Consider the following 16,340-nt stretch of genomic DNA (forward strand, 5'->3'; position numbering starts at 1 on the left):
AGTGGGTAGTGTGTTCATAGGGGAATATGGTGGGAAGTAATATAATTGTAAAAAATTAATTATTTAAATAATTTGTGTATATCGTTAATCAATATATTATTAATTAATGATTAATTGGTATTATTAGCATTTATTAATGTTTGTTATTGAAAAACAATTGGTTGTTAATTAATTATTAATAGGTAATTAATTAAACAAAAATATCTTGGTATTTCTAAATAATCAATTATTAAATCTTGTGTGATTGGTAATTAATTGTAATACTTGTTTTGGTATTAATAATTAATTAATTGTTAACAAAATATGAATTTATTATTTTCCCTACTTTTGCACTTACTTGAGTGGGAATAGTAATTTTTACCCTACTGCTTTGCAACGCTTTCCCTACTGTTGCACTCTCTGGAGTGGGAATAGTAATTTGTATCCCTACGTTATCCAATGCTTTCCCTACTGTTGCACTCTCTGGAGTGGGGATAGTAATTTTTACCCCTACGCTATCCAACGCTTTCCCTACTGTTGCACTCGCTGGAGTGGGAATAGTAAATTTTACCCTCCCGCTATCCAACGCTTTCCCTACTGTTGCACTCTCTGGAGTGGGAATAGTAATTTTTATCCCTACGCTATCCAACGCTTTCCCTACTGTTGCACTCTCTGGAGTGGGAATAGTAATTTTTACCCCTACGCTATCCAATGCTTTCCCTACTGTTGCACTCACTGGAGTGGGAATAGTAATTTTTACCCCTACGCTATCCAACGCTTTCCCTACTGTTGCACTCACTGGAGTGGGAATAGTAAATTTTACCCTCCCGCTATCCAACGCTTTCTCTACTGCTGCACTCTCTGGAGTGGGAATAGTAATTTTTATCCCTACGCTATCCAATGCTTTCCCTACTGTTGCACTCTCTGGAGTGGGAATAGTAATTTTTACCCTCCCGCTATCCAACGCTTTCCCTACTGTTGCACTCTCTGGAGTGGGAATAGTAATTTTTATCCCTACGCTATCCAACGCTTTCTCTACTGTTGCACTCTCTGGAGTGGGAATAGTAATTTTTACCCCTACGCTATCCAATGCTTTCCCTACTGTTGCACTCACTGGAGTGGGAATAGTAATTTTTACCCCTACGCTATCCAACGCTTTCCCTACTGTTGCACTCACTGGAGTGGGAATAGTAAATTTTACCCTCCCGCTATCCAACACTTTCCCTTCTGTTGCACTCTCTGGAGTGGGAATAGTAATTTTTATCCCTACGCTATCCAATGCTTTCCCTACTGTTGCACTCTCTGGAGTGGGAATAGTAATTTTTACCCCTACGCTATCCAACGCTTTCCCTACTGTTGCACTCACTGGAGTGGGAATAGTAAATTTTATCCTCCCGCTATCCAATGCTTTCCCTACGTTTGCACTCTCTGGAGTGGGAATAGTAATTTTTACCCCTACGCTATCCAACGCTTTCCCTACTGTTGCATTCTTTGGAGTGGGAATAGTAATTTTTACTCTCCCGCTATCCAACGCTTTCTCTACTGTTGCATTCTCTGGAGTGGGAATAGTAATTTTTACCCTCCCGCTATCCAACGCTTTCCCTACTATTGCACTTACTGGAGTGGTAATAGTAAATTTTACCCGCCCGCTATCCTACGCAGAAAATATTGAATATTTTTAATAAATATTACGTTAATATATATGTATTAATTTTTTTTTTACTTACATTAATTATTTATGAATTTTAATGTTGTTTAAGTATTTTTAAGTATGTGTCAGTTAATTATATGTATTATTTCATTAATTTTACATTACTTTTAAAACATTTAAAAAATTCGATATTTTGACTAACTATATTATTTACAACGATATTTTGGATTCTATATTTTTGTATTTTCCTGTTTGGAGATAGGGAGTCGATATTTTGGTATTCTATATTTTGGCATCGATATTTTTGTAAGTCTATATTTTTGTAGTCGATATTATGTCAGTGATCCATTGCTAACAGTGTGAAAGTGCTTGTGCTCGCTCCCTAAAGCATGGTAATATTGACTTACACCTGATTGGCATATTTAATGTACTTATAAGTCCCTAGTAAAGTGGTACTACCTGTTCCCAGGGCCTGTAAATGAAATGTTACTAGGGGTGCACATATTGTGTCACCTACTTAAGTAGCCCTTAAAACATGTCCCAGGCATGTCATTGCAGCCTGTATGCAGTTTAAAATTTCGAATTCAACTCAGCAATATAACTCCCTTGCCAAGCCTCAGGCTCCCCTTTTATTGCATATATATGTCAACCCTAAGGTAGGCCCTAGGTAACCCATAAGGCAGGGTGCATTTTAATTGAAAGATCTGGCACTTATTTTAGGTTTTACATGTCTTGGTTGGGAAAAACCCCTACATTTCTTTTTCACTACTGTGAGGTCAACTTCTCCACAGTGTTATAAAGTGGGTCTCTATTTGGCAGAGGTTTGCTCACTGTCCAAGTAGGGACAACAATCCTAGCCAGGGTAAGTCAGATACACAAACTAAATTAACCTGTGCTCACCCTCTGATAGCTTAGCACAGAGCAATCAGGATCATCTTAGACAATGTGAGACAATGTGTAAGGTATTTGTGCAACACTTTATTTACAGTAACACAGTAAAAACACCACAAAAGACTCCATACCAGTTTAGAAAAATAGAGAATAGTTATCTTAGTAAAACAAGACCAAAATGGCAAAAATCCCATAGTAGAATTTGAGAAATTAGCTTTTGAAGATTAAATCCCCAAAAAGTGCAAGCACAATGGAGTGCAGGCCGGCTACAGGACCCACACAGAGCCCACTGAAAAAGTACCTTGGATGGAGCATGTGTCGGGGTTGAGGACTCACTGCGTTGGTTCTGATTCACGCAGTTGGGTCGATGCATCAAAGTTCAGCCTCCTAGTCGGCTCCAGCATTGTCATCAAACACCTTATGGTGCAGGTGCTGCATCATCGCTGAGTCGCACAGCAGTGTCAAAGGATAGGCGCCGCGTCATCATCAAATGTCGCAGTCAGGTCCAAGGTTGTCGTCAAGCCACACAGTGATGTCATTGGATGTGCACTGTGTCCTTTCATATCAGCACAGAGATGACGATGCATTGATTTTGGAGCAAAAACACCTGCAGAACCCACATCTGAGGCCCCTGACTGGATTAGCATATCAGGCAAGGTAGCACTTACAGATGGCAGAGTCCGGCAGCTGATGGAGAGTTGAGTGAAGTCTTTGATGGCCCTGAGACGTCAAGAACAGGGGGCAAACCAGCAGGCCCTTGGAGAAACTTGAGTTAAAGCATGTAAAGAGCAGGTCAAGTCATTCTCACTCCTAAGCAAGAAGCAGAAGGAAGCAGGCCAACACCATAGAGCAGGTTGCAAAGTGGCAGTCCCTCCTACAGCAGAGGAATTAGTAGGCAGCAAGCCAACACAGCAATGCAGTTAGCAAAGTGGCAGTCCTTCCTACAGCAGAGCAGCTTTTCTTGTAGTTAGAATGACCTTGGTTTCAGTAATGTCCCGATTTGGTGGTGGCAGGGGTCCAGTTCCTTAAACCCAAATGTGCCTTTGAAGTAGGGGAGACTTCAATGAGGACTCTGAAGTTCACAAGGTCCCTTCTCCTCCTGCCCTAGCTCGAGACCCACTTCAAGTGGGTATTCAGCTCTTTGTGAGGGGACAGGCACAGTCCTATTCAGGTCCAAGTGTTAGCTCCTCCCTCCCAATCTTTCTTAGTTAGTGCCATTTGAAGACTTACAATTAAAATCGAATTTCGCCATAAGTTGTGATTTGAAATTGTGAGTCCAGAGACACCAAACTCCAAATCTCTATCTTTTCCCAATTAGAAATTACACCTATAAAATGTTTTAGAGGAATCCCAATGTTAACCTAATTAGGAGATAGACCTTGCACTAATGAAAAACGAACGTAGCAGTTTTTCACTAACAGACAATGTATTTATTTATTTATTTATTTATATTCTTATATAGCGCAGGAACTCAACCCCCGAAAGGGTATCTCCGCGCTTATGATTACCAGAGAGCCAAGATCTTATATTAATCAGAGAGATAGAGGGGGAGGAACCTAGCAGGCAACAAATAGGAACGTTTTCAAAGACTTTTTAAAGAGTTGAAAATTAGTAATATTTTTGAGAGCAGGGGACAGTGAGTTCCAAATGATAGGACCTTTGTAGGACAGGGCACGCCCTCCCTGCCTGGCTTTTTTTATCCTTGGAACCTGAAGTTGTTGCTGACTGCTAGAGCGCAGGGTACGGCTGGGTATGTAAGATTTAAATAGTTCTTTTAAATATTTTGGTCCATGGCCAAACAGACAACTGTGAATAATACAGCAGATTTTAAATTTTACACGCTGTTTAATTGGCAGCCAGTGAAGTTTTGTCAAGAGGGGAATTGATGAAGACCTTGGCTGAGCGTTGAGGACTAGTCTCGCAGCCGTATTCTGGACCACCTGTAATCTCTGTAGCTGTTCTTCATTTGCCGCGACCAGCAGGCCGTTACAGTAGTCGAGTCTACTTATAACCAAGGCTTGGACAAGAGTCTTCCTATAGGAATCTGATAAAAATGGGAAGACTCGTCGTAGCAGTCCAATAGTCTGAAAGCAGGAGCCTGCTACTTGGTTTGTGTGCTCTTTAAACAGAAGGGATTTGTCTAGGCGCACACCAAGATTTTTGACAGTCTGTTTAGGGATTGGGGTTGGTCCTAAATCCGGGAGCCACCATTCCGGAGACCACAAAAGTGTGGCCTCCCCAAATAGCATTACCTCAGTCTTCCCTACGTAACACTGGAGGCGATTAACGGCCATCCAGTGAGATATTGCCCTCATTCCGTCCGCAAAGGATTTTTGTATTGCGGGCGTCAAGATTTTAAAGGGGAACAAAAGCTGAGTGTCGTCAGCATAAGACACAGGAGTGAATCCATGAGATCTTACAATATCCGCCAAGGGGGCTACGTACACGTTAAACAGTGTAGGGCTTAGGCATGAGCCCTGTGGTACTCCCTTGGTGAGCTCCCTTGAGATAGAATGGTGGGAGCCCAATCTTACCTCTTGTTGGCGGTCTGAAAGAAAGCTTTCCAGCCAAGAAAGAGCCAAAGGTACATGTGCTACCTTTTAAATACACTACATCCTGCCCTTAAGGCTTCCTAGGGCCACCTTAGGGGTGTCTTATATGTAATAAAAGGGAAGGTTTGGGCCTGAAAGTTGGTTAACTTGTCAGGTCAAAATGGCAGTTTAAACTACACACAAAGGCTCTGCAGTGGCAGGCCTAAGCCATGTTTAAAGGCTACTGCAGTGGGTAGCACAGTCGGTGTTTGAAGCCTACTAGTAGCATTTAATTTGCAGGCCCTGGAACATATAGTGCACTTTACTAGGTACTTATAAGTAAATTGAATATGCCAAATGTGTGTTAACCAATTATACCATGTTTTAAGTAGCGAGCACATGAACTTTAGCACCGGTTAGCAATGGTAAAGTGCCCAGAGTCCTAAAGCCAACAAAAACAAGGTCAGAAAACATGGGAGGAGGAAGGCAATATGTTTGAGGTTGACCCTGCACAAAAGTCCAGATCAAACACATAGGATAACAATGGGTTGCCTTATTACATTTAATAAGTGCTAACCTTTGTTTGGGAACAGGTTAAAATGTCATGTTTGAACCGGCCACTTTTAGAAAATTGGACTTTTCCTGCCCTATTTGGTGCCTGTAACCTGTTCCCGGGTCACATGACTGGGAGAAGCTGATAGCTAGACTTTGTTCATTCCTCCCAGACAACCATACAATACAAGATTAGGTGGCCCTAGATGCGCCATCACTGGCAGGATGGGGACGGAGTTGGCCACACACACACTTCCAACTGAATAGGCTATGCTCTTTCTTCATACAGAGGACTTGTCTCCCCTGCATTGTTCATGCAGGCAGCCAGGGAAGTGGAAGCAAAAAATGTCAAGTTCTTCAAAGTGAATTCTCTAGAAACTGCTCCTACTTCAAAGGAGACACCAGGTATAAAAATAGGACCCTCAAGTCCACTCTTCATTTAATATTTGGGCCTCTGCAAGGACTCTCAAAGGAATGCCTGCTGCTGTGGCCTGCTATGCACTTTGGAAGACTGCTCTGGTACACCTGATAGAGCTGTTCTGCTGCATGAAGCCTGTCTTGAACCCTCAAAGGCCTGCACTCCAGTTTGAGTCCTGTTTAACTACAGAATGTAGGACAACCAGTGACTACAAGGACTTGTTGACTGACTTCCTGATCAGAGCTTTGGGAAAGAAAAGGCTCCAACCCTCTTGAACCCTGCATCTAGACTCTTCCTGTTGTGAGTCCTAATGCCCTAAATGGGACCTCTTCATTTTTGGACCCTTGGAAGTGGGGAAAAATGCACGCTGCCAGCCCAACTGTCACCTTCAGCAGAACTAATACAGCACTGCACAACTCCTCGCAGCCTGCATCAGAACCACCACTGCGTGACGCATATCTTATGAAGGACCTCTCATCACATCTCATTGGAATCGCCACTGTGCAACTCCTCTTCAACTTAGGACCCCACATCGCAGCTCTACAGCTTCCCAGAACTGCTACTGCACAACACATCCTTGACACAGTACCTTGCATCACTCCCCAGGATTGCCACTCATGGTGCAACACTCCACAACCAACTAATAAAGTGCAACTCTCAGTTGGATTAACTTGGTTCCTGTATCCCCTTTTGAGCAATATTTTTACGTAAATCTTTGAAATTGCATATCTCCTGTTCTACCAATTGGATAGTTGTCAATTTGGTCTTAAATTATTGTGAGCAGGTGTTTCTGTCCATCTGAGCTGCCTGGATCTTTCGCTTTGCGAACACCTGATTTTTGAGCGTTTACTATGGGAGAGCCTCATAAGCTGGGACTTACCCCCAGTAAACTCATGATAAAATGGACTGCATGTGGATTTCACTGGTGTCCGCCTTGAGAGAAAACGTCGCTGCGCTGCAGCCAGGGTAAGGGGCACTGGACTGATGTGGACATGTGTGCACACGTGTGTGCACCCGTGTATGGGCTGTGCAGGGGAGATTCCTGTGTGAGATCAAAAAGGACTAGCCTATTTGTGAATTTACATAGACTCAAGACTGTAAGGCAGGGTACAAACCATTTTGTTTGTTCATGAAGCCCTCACCCACCAACCTAGTTGGTGGCATGCTTCATCATCGGGCCCACCCAGTGACACCGAGTGTGTCCCGGGTAGGCCTGGGCGAAAATGTTGTTCCGTTCGCGGAAATTGCGATAATTTGACATTTTTGCGTTCCGCGGAGAGCGCGAAAATGTCAAAATTTCCGGTTTCCGCAGCTTGGCGATAATTTGTTTCTTGCTCGCGCTGTAAAATAATACATTCTCGCGCGCGCGCGATCGCCTTACCTGAATCCCTGCGTTCGCCGACAAGTTTTCTTGATCCGGTCGCGTTCTCCATGAGATGTTGTTTTGTTTTTAGCCATTTGCGCTGTCTCGCGACAGTTCGCGCTCGCAGTGACGTCATGCGTCGCGTGATCACGTCTTTCTTCTCGCGATCATGCACCGCGAGACAACTCAAAACAAGATGGCCGCGCCCGCAAGCAACCACATGGGTAAGTTGGCGACCCGCAACCATTCAGAAAATCTCGCGAACATGCTGGAAAAAGCTTCCGCATCATCGCGATATTTCCGCTTGTTTGCGATAATTTTAAACATTTTCGCGATAATTTGCGAAAGTTAATTTTGCAAATTCCGCCCACCCCTAGTCCCGGGTGTTCTTCGACGCCTGGATACAGCGGAGCAGGTATGTATCTGAGTGTGCAGTGTAGTGACGTGAAGGTGACAATTTAAAAGCTATGCAGGGATCCCAGTACCCGAAGGTAAATTATATTTTAATAACTGGGTCACTGCTAGCATTAAAAAAGGCTGTTGGATATTATAGGAATGTTAATTAGGGTTTCCTACATCCAGGTGTGGTCTACATGTTTCAGCCAGGCCTTTATGATTAAAACTGGCCTTCCTCAGGACCAAAGTGTGTAGGTGCAAATTACTTAGATTTAAGTGATTGTGTAATTTTGAGAAATGTGTAGCACTCGCTAAGGTGCTTTACATGTGAGAGAGGGATTCCCTCTTAGAGCATTAGTTGGCTTGTTGCCAAACATGCCCCATGGAGTAGTCCGGCAGAGGAATGGACCGATACTTTCGGTCAGTGTCTGCGTTGAGCCTCCAGTCGTCTCTGCGGACACTCAGTGTCACTGGGTGGGCCCGATGATGAAGCATGCCACCAACTAGGTTGGTGGGTGAGGGCTTCATGAACAAACAAAATGGTTTGTACCCTGCCTTACAGTCTTTAGTCTATGTAAATTCAAAAATAGGCTGGTCCTTTTTGATCTCACATATAAACCCTGGGGATACGGGCTAGCTACCTAGTCCTCTCTCTCTCCTTTGACAGTGATACAGGAGAGATTCCTGTCATGCACAGCCCAGGAGCTGGGTACAGACTAAATAGTGTGGAAGGGACTATGCAGAGTTGCGTGGTGACATGGCCTTATAAAGTGGGGAGACACATGTAAGGGGTAGTCAGTGTGCTTTACTGTTTCACTGTAGGAACACTCCATTATTCTCCAATGGAGACAGAGACCACATGGGATAGTTTCAGTTCCCTAGGGCCAACAAACTCCAGACACACACCAAAGTACACTGTGTGTTGTGTGAAAAGAATTATTCTGGTGAGTCTAAAGCCATATCTGTACTAATTATGGGTCATCCAGAAATGTCATATTCCTCTGACTCACCCCAGAAACTGAGCCCAGCCAGGTGTGACCCGGCCAGGCTGGATTAATTACCTTCCTCCCCAAGCTGTAGCATCAGGAGCCTAGCCCTTCACTGCAAGCATTCTCAAGGCCAAAGGTTTTCTCTCCAAGAGGGTGAGATTGGGTGAAGCTGCAGGGCATCAATCAGCAGCTGGAACCCGCTGCCAGGCACCAGGAATGCTCCGGGCGATGAAGTCAGCAAGGGGGGCTCTTCAGAGACCATTTGGCATGAGACCCCTGGACAACGCCATCTTGAAGTATCTGTTATGTTGTGTAAGTTAACATTGTCTTTGGCACGCTTGGTGTCTTCGCGTTCCATAGAACATGGAACGCGAAGCCGTGAGCGGCTCTTGGTCATAGCGATTAGCCGACGGCCTGCTGACCGGTTGTGCTGCTGTACCTGCCTGTTTATCCTTGGTAATAAAGATACCTCCAACTTGAATCGTCTATGGACTTTAACTTAACAATTGGCGGCGAGGATGGGATATCAACGAATTTTGAAATATTTGGATGGAAAGAAAATTGCAGGCAGTGTTGACGCGACGCATTGGGAAGAGTTCACTGTAATCTGCTACGTGTTGTTTGTTCCTGTTTCAATTTAATTTGTGCTATCTCACTCTGTTAATTCTTTTTCAACAGGAAGGGGATGCCATATATGCTGTCATTATTCTTTTTTGTTTCATTTTATTTCTTTGTTGTTCAGGAGGGGATGTGTTATGTTGTGTAAGTTAACATTGTCTTTGGCACGCTTGATGTCTTCGCGTTCCATAGAACATGGAACGCGAAGCCGTGAGCGGCTCTTGGTCATAGCGATTAGCCGACGGCCTGCTGACCGGTTGTGCTGCTGTACCTGCCTGTTTATCCTTGGTAATAAAGATACCTCCAACTTGAATTGTCTATGGACTTTAACTTAACAGTATCCCAGAGGCCTGTGCAGGAAGGAGCGATCAGGGGAAGAGAGGTGATATGTCACTGCAGGATAGGACAGAAGTGCATTCCTGCCAGCTCCCTCTAATTTCTCTTAAAAGGTCTTGCACAGGAAGAGGAATTCCCTCTGGGTGTGGTCTTGCTGACGAAGACTGGTGCTGGAGACTGGCCCATGGGCATTTGGAAAGAGGAACCCCCTTACTGCACCAGGGCTCTGGACTGCACCTTTGAGGGAGTCCAGGGCAAGTGAGAAGAAGCCTGGGCCTCTGCGCAATGAGAAGAGAGGCCCAGAAGGAGAGCCAGGTAAAAGTCTGGTGCAGGCAGCCAGTTAAGACAGCTCCATGTTGAGTTCACCCTCTTGGAGGCCAGCAAAAAGTACTCCAGGTGGCTCGGCTGGCCCCCAGGAGCAAGAAAAGGCCAAGATTGTTGGAATCGGCCCCACGGGGGTGAGATTTGCTCCCCAGAAGGTAGGTGACCTTTAACCTCTCCTGTGACCAACGACGAAGAGCCTGGGGCTCCGCCACCAGTCTTTGATGTGCCATTGGGGTGGGTCAGATCCTGGGAGCTGCCCCAAGAAGAAGGTGAAGTCAGGGAGTGCCGTGAGGCGGTTGCAGAGGCCCAGAACCCAATCTCCTGTCCTGCCAAAGTGGAAGCCGGGGAGCGCCGTCGCGCCCCCGTGAACAGGTTTCAGGGGCCTAGGATCCCATCCCAGGCCCTGCAGAAGATGAAGCCGGAGAGCGCTGTTGCATCCCCTGTGAAGAGGTTGCAGGCGCCCGGTACCTCATCTCTGGGCCCCAAAGAAGATAGGGCCAATGAGCGCTGTTCTGCTCCCTGTGAAGGTGGGTGGGACCCAGGTCCTCATCCCTGGGCCCCGGCGTTGACAGAGAGGAGGGTGGAGTGCCACCGCACTCCCCCATAGCAAGAGGAAGATAGGGGGAGTGCTGTCGGACTCCCCTGAGTCCTTGCCCGACTGGCTGCAGTATCCGTCTCTGCACGCAGGAGCGGATAGACCAGAATGAAGAGCCGGTTTCAGCAGACAGTTTTCTTCTTTTGAGTTGTAGGTTTGCATTGCAAGTCTTACTTTGAAGTTATATTGTTACTGATTAGTTGTTTTACAATTGCTTAACCTAGCTTGAAAAAAACTGTGCTGCTGTGAAGAAGTCTACGTTTCCTGTTCGTGACAAAGAAAATGTTTCCCATGAAAGATCACAATCTCACAATATGTTGTTAAACTTGGTTCTTCATTCTTGTCTTTGGCTTCAGTGATGGCATAAGATTACTGCTAATTATAAACATATGCAATTTCCTTTGAAATTGGAAAGAGCGCACGGGACAAGGAGTGGGTTTGTTTCCTGAAGTTGTAAAAGAAACCAACAAAAAGAGAGCAAGTAATTACGGAAAACAAAATAAAAATGAGAAAGATGAAAAAGAAATTGAATCACTTAATAGTGGTTCAGGTAAGGAGGATGGGTTTTAGATGATTTACTAAATTTGAGACCACTTCTGTATAATGATGATCAACATCCTCTAGCACAAGTGAGAGGTGCTGGAGAGCTGAGTCTCGTTTTGCCATTACCAAGTACTAGTGTATTGAAGGTAACAGCTCTGAGAGAACCAGAAATTGATGTTGCTAGACTTAAAACCAAATTTGGAGACATTGTTAATGGTAACATTCATGAAGACAACACACAGTCCTATAATGAAGACCTGAGGTATATATATTTTTTAAATTAATGTTATTGTGGATTTAAAGTACAACAGCACAAACAGCAAACAGTGCCATAACATAGTACTCAGATGGTATAAGCAACCACAGTATAGGGCATATATGTGCTAGTATTTGTGAGGTTACGCACATGACAGATTCGGAGTGGTTATGAGGAATGTAGTAAAGGGGGCCCAAATATTCTTAGGACGTGAGGATTACGGCAGTTCTTCAGCATACATGTCTAGTTGCTACTTACAGTAGGATATGTCCTTGAGCCATTTGAGATTCATAGCTGTTATGTGTTTGGCCCAGGAGATTGCAAGCCTTCTCCTAGCTAGCAGCAACACTGCAATCGCAAGTCTACTTATCGTGGGGTCCAAATTTTTACTGATCCAAGAAGGCATACCTGTGGGCGACATTCAACAGGTTCCAGGATCATGCCCGACAAAGACTCAGTAAACTACATCTAATATTGGTATACCTGCATGCAGGACCATACCAGGTGTATAAAGTCAGCCTCTGGTGCTCCGCATCATGCACATTCAGCATTGTCCTGCAAGCCAAACCTATTCAATTTAGTAGGCGTGTGATACGTTTGATGAAGATACTCAATCAAAATCTGTGTATTTAAGGAGTTTTGCTATAATGAGGTGTAGGGATGTCCCCGGGGAAGGGCGTATAACAAGAGAATGATGAGTATGCTACACCACCAGCAATCTACATAGGTTGTCTCATCCAAATAAGGAGATTAGCGTATTTTCTAATTACTGTTGCATCCTTCTGGTATCAGTTGACTCCGGGACTCCGATGATCCATAAATTGTAGAGGCGGGATTGTGCTTCCAGGTCTTCATTCTTTGCTTGGATTGTAGGAGAGTAGGATCTGCTTCTTATAGTTACCCCCACTTTTTGCTGATGTTTCACTGTTTTCGACTTAGACTGGCTGGGATCCTGCCATCCAGGACCCCAGCAGAGCTACTTTCTCCTCTAAATTAATTGCATGTACTTTAGGTACACTCCAGCTTGGATTCTGGGGTACCCTTATAAGTCCCTAGTATATGGTATACTATATACCCAGGGCACAGGTACCCCAGAGGCCTCCCAGGGAATGCAGCATGTATTATGCCACCCCTGAGAGACCATTCAAAATGACACCACAGGTCCGCTACAGCACCCTGTGTAAGGTGGTGCATGCAACCCTTACTTAGATATAGGTTCACTATATCTATCTTACATCACTGCACATATAAACCTATCAGTCATACCTATGGCAGGCCTTATCAAACCTGAAGGCTGGGTGCTGGGTTTTATGTGAGAGGGTGCATCTGCATGAGCAGAGCCCCTCTGCAGCCTTCTGAACCTATTTTCTGGGGTTGTTTGTGATGCAGCCAACCATATAAACTTAAGTGCATTATAACCTTGCGGTAAATGCTAACTTTAAAATGGCTGCATGGAAACATGTCGTGTTTGGTGTCAAACACCTTGGAATCATACCTCCCCACCAGTAACTGGCGGGGGAGGTATGATTCCACACTCCTAGAGGGACAAATGTGACATACCGGGCTACCCGGTACCAGATTTCTCGACCTGGGCATCACAAAATGGATGCTGCCAGCCACAGACACGAGTCTGCCCTCCTGCTGCTGAGCCAAGCTCGAGCAGGGGAAGGCTTGGCAATAGGCTTCCTGTCACAGAGAGGTGTGACCACCTCCCAGACAGGCTTTATTGTATTGGGGCTGGGTGGGTGCACTCTGAGAGTGCTTTGATGTCTGCACTGGGGGCACATTTGGTGTTTCTGTGCATAGTCCAGCTCAAACCAGTTGCAGGGGTCATTTGCTCCTGCTCTGGTGCGAAACTGGACAATGGACATGGGTGTAGCCACCCCTCTGTCCTGACCCTCCCATAGGTAGGTCCCAGAGTTTGCCCCACCCCTTCCCTGGGTATAAAGTAGGAACCCCTGACTACAGGAGTTTAGATTTTACCTGGACTAAACTCTGCTACAGAAACCAAGTACTTTGACGATCTGCATGACGCTGGATGACTGAAGAATCTCCCTTGGAGTAGAGGAGTTACTCCCCTGCAAGGCAGGCACCTAAACGCATCAGACCAGTTTGGATCTCCCAAGCTCCTGAGGACTCCGAAGATTTCTGCAACACAGGAGGTGGGTTCACGTGGTCTCTGAGGTTGATCTGCGCTCTGATTTATTCTGAGGCCCGTATCCCTCGTGGGGATCGCGCAACCCGAACCCGTGTGCACCGTGTACTTTTGCAGCAGCATATGCTTTTTGGCAATCCCTGAGGCTGTGCTTTGGGCTACTTGTAGTCCTGACCCCGAGCAGTAATTGCACTGAAGATTTCTGAACTACACTCCACGAGTGTTCCGTGGGCTGGTATTTGTGATTCAGCTCGAGGTCCCTTCGCGATCCCTGGTCCGTTGGCCTGTGGGTCCTTGTGAAGGTAACTTTGACTTTCCATGGGCTTTCCTGGTTGCTCCAGACGTGCCCTGACTCTCCATAGCTTGGAGAGTCCCCAGGACCTTGCTGGTCCTCACCGAAGCATCTTTCCTCTGCCACAATGGGTTGCAGTTGCCAAGGCTTGTTGGGGTTCAATCCGGACATTGACCCCCCAGAACTCGACATCCTTCATGGGACAGCTCACCTCCAGACTTTGGTTATTGACGAGGTCTCCTGGTCCCCGTGGCTGCAGAGTCAAGCTTCACCTCTTCTCACCTGAAACATCCGACATCGGTGTGCCCCTGGTCACTGTGAAGTGACCCAGACTCTGTCTCCTCTGCTTTCAGCTTCTTGTCATCTCCGATCCAGGCTTGGAGCACACTTAACACTTTTCATCTTCCAGGCAGCCGCACTTTTGCGCATCTCGCCATTGAAAACTACAAAGGTTTCCGACATCACTTGACCCCTATGCACCCGGCTCCTCTGGGATAGGTAACACGGGTGTCTCGGTACTCTCAAGGGTGCTGGCCTTTGAACCTTTTATGTTTAACTGGGTTTGCTTAAAGTCCTCTCCGAAGTGTACTTAATCTTTTAAAATACCAACCGCGACTTTCCCATAAAGTTGTATGGAGCATCTGTGTTCTTACACTGCACCCGTCCTCCGTGGGCTCCCTGTGTCACTACCTTGGATGGTTCCTTGGGGTCCCAGCGATTCTACGTGCTCTAGGCACTGTGTCTAGTCAAGTTGTGGTTGTTATACCACTTTATTAGTATATGGTTTGGTCTCCTTCTGGAGCCCAGTGTGTATTGTGCTATTTACTGTAGTTCTAGTGATTTAATATAGTGTGCTTTGTTCTCTAATCTCATAAAGAGGTTAGTAGAGAGTGCTTAGTAATAAATACATATATTCTATTTATGCCTTGTGTGGTTCTCCTATAATATGGTCATTCAGGAGGTTATAATCTGGTAAACCAAGCTGCTTTACATTCCTTCGAGACTTAGCCTGAAGGCTGCTCTCCATAGCTACCACTAGGATGGCTTTCAATGAAGGTTGTCTTTAACCTAATCATCAATATGGGTTGTTTGGACTGGTACAAGGTGCCCACTATAACTAGTGGACAGCATATACCAGGCCAACTTCTCACATGGATGACGACCAGTACTTTTTCCATACTCAAACATTTAGAAGATACTCCACATCCGATATATGCTGTATCGTCAAAGTGATAAAGCCGTCTGTTTATCAGGCTTTACAGATAGATGGTAAATGTTTAGGTTAAAGATATCAATTTTCCCATCAATAGAGGCCATAGTCACAAGGATAGCATACGTCAGATATCTGCTCCACAGCTGCAGGCCTGTTGCTCCGGAACCATGCAGTGCGTCTTGCCTTGAATGTATCTGCCTTTCCCATTCTAACCAGCGCAATAGTTGCAGAGCACGCGCAGGCAGCAGTGTCAGCATAAGGTGCAGAGCACACAAGTTAAAGTGAAGCACCAAGCTGCTGCAGGCCCGAAGGATCTGTTATGTTGGCTTGCATACGCAATGAGCCCAGTTAGATTAACCACCTAAAAACCCTCTTTGGGTCAACTCCACAGCGCAGGCATGATGGGGCGAACATCAGCAGGTTGTGACTAAGCGCAGTTGAGAGTAGGGACAGGCAGTTCACCGCCTCATGGCCTACCAGGTCAGCATCCCTCTGGCTGTCCAGCAGCACCTCAACCACCAGGGACAATGCGCTGCCTCACTTGTTGGTTCAAGGTCAAGGTATTGTCAGACAGTGCTACCTGGCACTGCAAAATCAGCTGAGGCCAATACGATGCATGTCTCCTCACCCACTAAGGCAATAGTGAGCAGGTAGGTCAGTACAGCATCTGAGGTGCCAAGGTGTGGTCCCTGTCTGTGAGCCCCTCAGCTCCACAGCAGAGGTCTACAGCAGCATCTATCCAATGTCAAGGGTGGGAGGCAGTTTCAGCACATTGGCCCACCTCTGTTTTCACACATCCAGCATACTCAGGGGCATATTTACAAGCCCCTATCGCCACCGGAGATTCACTTTTTTGACACTACGGTGGCATATCGCCATTTTCAATATTTACAAGGTGCTGCAAAGCCACTTAGGGTGGCTTAATGGCCCCAGTAAATATGCCCCTTCTGCCGCAGTCCTTTGCGGCAAAGGGGCTTGTAATGGGTTTTGCTGTGGACGTTCCACTAAAACACCCCTTTGCTTTCTGATGCTGCCCCACATTTGCAAGGATCTGTAAATCTGTGGCAGTGCAAGAACAGGCGTTATAATGGTGCACGTGGAAAAATGCTTTTATTTCTCCTCGGTTTTGCTTATTCTATGTGCGCTGCATTCTACACATGAATAATGACAATTTGCTACTTCTTTGTGTGCGGCAGAATGCAGCACACATAGAAGTGACAAATAGCCACTATGGATTG

General features: G+C 45.7%; 1 protein-coding gene across 1 annotated transcript in view; it reads left to right on the forward strand.

Annotated features, from left to right (window-relative positions):
• Positions 1–16,340, forward strand: part of LOC146808604 (TRPM8 channel-associated factor homolog) — a 126,509-nt gene that overhangs the window by 41,410 nt on the left and 68,759 nt on the right. The window lies entirely within an intron of this gene.

The sequence above is a fragment of the Triturus cristatus genome, chromosome 8 (genome assembly GCF_964204655.1).
Source record: "Triturus cristatus chromosome 8, aTriCri1.1, whole genome shotgun sequence".
NCBI classification, from domain to species: Eukaryota; Metazoa; Chordata; class Amphibia; order Caudata; family Salamandridae; genus Triturus; species Triturus cristatus.